The 5,684-nt window shown below is 41.8% G+C and overlaps 1 long non-coding RNA gene across 1 annotated transcript in view; it reads left to right on the plus strand.

The window, feature by feature from the left end:
• Positions 1–798: 798 nt before the first annotated feature.
• LOC111555981 overlaps positions 799–5,684 on the plus strand; it is an 11,426-nt gene continuing 6,540 nt past the window's right edge. The window contains exons 1-2 of the long non-coding RNA XR_002735692.1: positions 799–991; positions 5,184–5,253. This is a non-coding gene — a long non-coding RNA (uncharacterized LOC111555981). The remainder of the gene's footprint in view (positions 992–5,183; positions 5,254–5,684) is intronic.

Below are 5,684 nucleotides of genomic sequence, written 5' to 3' on the forward strand. Positions count from 1 at the left end.
AAACAACAAATGTCCTTTGCTTCTGGCAGATAGGAGAGCTCCGTTTTGGAGAGGGATAAATTGACACAGTTAGATCCTCTCTCTGCTAGGATAAATTCTAGACATTCAGAAAGAGGGCAAATCTATTGGCCTTAAGTTGAAATCCAGATTCCATGAAAAGCACTGAACCCTCTCCTCACCCCCACCACCTTGGAAGCACTGGGACACAGCAATGTTGGGAGGATGGGATTCTGTGCCACTGAGGGGTGGCTCGCAGGTAAGGTGGCTATGTCTCTTCCTTACATCCGTAAAGAGGCAAAATAAAAAATAACATAGCAGCACTAAATAGCCTATCTTCCTGACCAGGGCCCTCCTCCATTCTGCTGGCACAAGTGCATTCGCAGCTCCTGAACCCATGGGCTCTCTCTCCTCCTTGTGGGTTGAGCAATGTCTGTATTTACTAAACAGGCCCAGTGAAGCAGTACATTCCTTCCAGATCCAGCACAGCCTCAGGCACAAAAGAGGTCCTTGATACATGTTTGTTGAGGTCTTTTCCCAGCAGATGAAAGTAAATAATTTGGGAAGAATTTGGAAGAAAAGTGACCTGGCCTCCCCTTTGGTAGTTTTTTCCTTTAGCTGGTGAAAGCTCCTTAAAGGGCCTGGATGGGCTGTTCCAGAAGACACTCACAAATGTAAACAGAGACAAATGCCCACAGCCCGTGCACACCTGTTTCCCCCTGTTAATACTCAACAGTTAGTAGCTGTTAAGTATTTGATTACTCCTTTCCTACGGAAAAGCATTCCAAACCCAAAGGGAATATGGCTCATTTATTTGCTGAGTGGGACTGGAGGCCCACAGCCGCAGAAGATCCTGGCCCCACAGCAGCTAGAGAGTAAGCTCAGAGTGCTGTCAGTTCTCTCCTGCTGCCTCTCGCCATGATGGTGTAGTGGAAAAATGGTCAACAAGGCTGTTTCCTACTGTGTCCTAAATGCCCATCATGAGAAGTCCCAGGTAAGTCCAGAAAAATATTTATATTGTGTTGTTATGGCTGAATTGTGTCTCCAAATTCATATATTGAAGTCCTAAACCCCAATACGTCAGAACATGACTCAACAGGCATACCTTGGAAATATTGTTGGTTCAGTTTCAGCCACTGCAATAAAACAAATATCACCATGAAGCCAGTCACACACATTTTTTTTTTTTTTTTGGTTTTGCAGTGCATGTAAAGGTTATGTTTATATTATGCTGTAGTTTACTATGTGTGCAACAGCATTATGTCTAGAAAAAAATGAACATACCTTAATTAAAAAATACTTTATTACTAAAAAGTGCTAACGATCATCTGAGCTGTCAGGGAGTTGTAATCTTTTTGCTGGTGGAAGATCTTGCCACGATATTGATGACTGCTGACTGATCGCAGTCATAGTTGCTGAAAGCTGGGCTGTAACAATTTCTTAAAATAAGACAGTGAAGTTTGTCTCATTGATTGACTCTTCCTTTCACGAAAGTTTTCTCTGTAGCATGAGATGCTGTTTGATACCATTTTATTTTATTTTTTGGAGACAATGTCTCACTCTGTCACCCAGGCTGGAGTGCAATGGTGTGATCTTGGCTCACTGCAACCTCCACTTCCAGGTTCAGGTGATTCTCCTGCCTCAGCCTCCGGAGTAGCTGGGACTACAGGCACGTACCAGCATACCCGGCTAATTTTTGTATTTTTAGTAGAGACAGGGTTTTCTATGTTGGCCAGGCTAGTCTCGAACTCCTGACCTTGTGATCCGCCCACCTCGGCCTCCCAAAGTGCTGGGATTACAGGCATGAGCCACCGCACCCGGCTTTGATACCATTTTAACCAGAACGTCTTTCAAAATTGGTCTCAATTGAAAGAAATTGAGGAAGACACCAAAAAAAATGGAAAAAATATTCCATGTTCATGGATTGGAAGAATCAGTATTGTTAAAATGTCCATACTACCCCCAAAAAATCTACAGATTCAATGCAATTCCTACCAAAATACCAATGGCATTCTTTACAGAAATAGAAAAAAACAATCCTAAATATATTGAACCACAAAAGACCCAGAATAGCCAAAGCTATCCTAGCAAAAAGAATAAAACTAAAGGAATCACACTACCTGACTTCATATTATACTGCAGAGCTATAGTAACTGAAACAGCAAGGTACTGGCATAAAAACAGACACATAGACCAATGGAACAGAGTAGAGAACCCAGAAACAAATCCACACACCTGCAGTGAACTCATTTTTGACAAGATGCCAAGAACATATACTGGGGAAAAGACAGGCTCTTCCATAAGTGATGCTGCAAAAACTAGATATCCATATGCAGACGAATGAAACTAGACCCCTATCTCTCACCGTATCCACAAATCAAATCAAAATGGATTAAAGGTTTAAATTTAAGACCTCAAAATATGAAACTACTATAGGAAAACATTGGGGAAAATCTCCAGGACATTGGTCTGAGCAAAAATTCCTTGAGCAATATCCCACAAACTCAGGCAACCAAAGCAAAAATGGACAAGTAGGATCACATCAAGTTAAAAAGCTTCTGCAGAGCAAATACAGTCAACGAAGTGAAGAGACAACCCACAGAATGGGAGAAAATATTTGCAAACTACCCATCCCACAAGGGATTAATAACCATAATACCTAACGAGCTCAAATAACTCTATAGGGAAAAAAACTTATACTCCAATAAAAAGTGAGCCAAAGATCTGAATAGACATTTCTCAAAAGAAGACATACAAATGGCAAACAGGCATATGAAAAGGTGCTTGATATCACTGAGTATCAGAGAAATGCAAATCAAAACTACAATGAGATATCCTCTCACCCCAGTTAAAATGGTTTATATCCAAAAGAAGGCAATAACAAATGCTGACAAGGACATGGAGAAAAGGGAACCCTATATGCTGTTGATGGGAATGTAAGTACAACCACCATGGAGGACAGTTTGGAGGTTCCTGAAAAAACTAAAAATTTAGCTACCATATGATCCAGCAATCCTATTGAAAGTCAACCCCAAAGAAAGGAAATCAGTACGTTGAAGAGATATCTGCACTCCTATGTTTGTTGCAGCACTGTTTATAATAGCTGAGATTTAGAAGCAACCTAAGTGTCCATCAACAGATGAATGAATAAAGAAAATGTGGGGCTGGGCACAGTGGCTCATGCCTGTAATCCCAGCACTTTGGGAGGCCGAGGCAGGCGGATCATGAGGTCAGGAGTTCAAGACCAGCCTGGCCAAGATACTGAAACCCTGTCTGTACTGAAATTACAAAAAAATTAACCAGGCATGGTGACGGATGCCTGTAATCCCAGCTACTTGGAAGGCTGAGGCAGAGAATTGCTTGAACCCAGGAGGCAGAGGTTTCAGTGAACCAAGATCATGCCACTGCACTCTAGCGTGGGTGACAGAGAAAGACTGTCTCAAAAAAATAAAAAATAGATAATAAATGTGGTACATACACATATAGAGTACTATTCAGCCATAAAAGAAAAGAGTGAGATCCAGTCATTTGCAATAATATGGATAGAACTGGAGATTATTATGTTAAGTGAAATCAGCCAGGCACAGAAAGACAAACATTGTATCTTCTCACTTATCTGTGGGGTCTAAAAATCAAAACAATTGAACTCATGGACACAGAGAGTAGGATGGTTACTAGCTGGGAAGGGTGTTAGGAAACTCGAGGGGAGGTGCGGATGGTTGATAAGTATTTAATACAAAAAACAGAATGAATAAGACTTACTATTTTATAGCACCATAGGATGAGAATAGTGAATAATAACTTAATTGTACATTTTTTTATTTTTATTTATTTATTATTTTTGAGACAGAGTTTCACTCTTGTTACCCAGGCTGGAGTGTAATGGTGTGATCTTGGCTCACTGCAACCTCTGCCTCCCGGGTTCAAGTGATTCTCCTGCCTCAGCCTCCCAAGTAGCTGGGATTACAGGCATGCGCCACCATGCCCAGCTCATTTTGTGTTTTTAGTAGAGGTGGGGTTTCTCCATGTTGGTCAGGCTGGTCTAGAAGTCCTGACCTCAGGTGATCCACCTGCCTCAGCCTCCCAAAGTGTTGGGATTATAGGCATGAGCCACTGTGCCCGGCTGCACTGTACATTTTTAAATAACCTAAAGAGTGTTATTGGATTGTTTTTGTAATTCAAAGGATAAATTCTTGAGGGCATGTTTTAGGAATAAGGCTCAAAATCCTAAGGAAATCAAACACTCAAACAAAGGATTCTTAGCAAAGCAATTTTACTTCCGTGCAGAGGGGTGGCTCCTTGGCCAGTCGCCATGAGTGCACACCTGAACAAAGGGGCATGAGAGCCTTTATTCCTGATGCAAGTCCTGCCCCTGTACACTTTCCTCATTGGCCAGGGTCGGGTCGTACAATCTAAACTAATCCCGGTTGGCTAAACATTTGATTTTTTTTAGATAGGAAGGGCATGTAAAAGAAAGTAGAGAGGAAGGGAAAGGGTGTCTGTAATGAGCTAGAAAGTTAGTCCTCTTTCCAAATAAGGAAAGGAATGTGAGCTGGTACTGATAACGATTGGTACTGTGGCTTGCCTGTGTACCTAACAAAGGCAAAAAGGAAAAAAGGAGGAAAAAAAGGTGGGGGGTAACTATGAATTATGAATTAAAGAATAAAAGATTGATCAGATTATTTGAAGAGAAACCTCATCATATCCCACAGATGGAAAAAAAAAATTGGACACAATTCTCTCAAACCCTGTCACTGCTTTAGGTTTATGTAGTATTCTAAAACCTTTGTGGTCATTTTAACAATGGTCACAGCATCTTCACCAGGAGTGAACTTCATCTGAAAAAAAAACAAAAAAAACACTTTCTTGGCTCATCCATGATAAGCAACTCCTCATCCATTCAAGTTTTATCATAAAATTGCACCAATTCAAAATGTCAACCTGGAGGAAAAAAATGAGGCAAAATTAGTATAAGTAGAGAGTTTATTTGGGTTAAGTTTGAGGACTGCAACACAGGAGCATAGAATCAAGTTGCCCTGAACATACGCTCTAATTAGCAGCAGGTATAAGTGGGTTTTTAAAGGAAAAAAGAAGAGCAAGTTCCAAAGGTGTTTACCAAGAATTTACATTAAAATAACATAAGCTATTCATTGGCTATACATTGTCCTTTGTATCACAAATTCCAGGAACAAGAAGATCATGGGTGAGGCAGCTGCTCAGAAACAAATGTCTTTCAACAGTTACCCCCAGGCATGGGTAGGTGTAAGTCTTTCTGGTCTGAGCTGTTTTTCTTTTCTCAACTTACATCTTCAGATTCCACTTCTAATTCTAGTTTTCTTGCTGTTTCTACCATATATGCAATTACTTCTTCCACTGAAGTCTTAAGCTCCTCAATGTCAACCATGAGGGTTGGAATCAACTTCTTCCTGTTTGGACGAACCGAGGCAAGATGGTGCACTTCCGGGTTCTTCATCCCCACCCCCAACTCTTCCCGCGCACGCGAAAATGCAGCCGGCGCCCAGGGAGGGTGCAGACCAACTGGGCATGCGCCAGGTGACGTCAATCTGAAGAGACCAAGATTTACCTGGTCGCACCTGCGGAACGCCCCTGACACGCCCATGCCCCACCTATTGCCCTCCCACTCCTAGAAAAGCGGCTCTCCGCCATTGAGCCACGCGGCCTTCTCA

Source organism: Piliocolobus tephrosceles, chromosome 1, assembly GCF_002776525.5.
Source record: "Piliocolobus tephrosceles isolate RC106 chromosome 1, ASM277652v3, whole genome shotgun sequence".
Lineage (NCBI taxonomy): Eukaryota > Metazoa > Chordata > Mammalia > Primates > Cercopithecidae > Piliocolobus > Piliocolobus tephrosceles.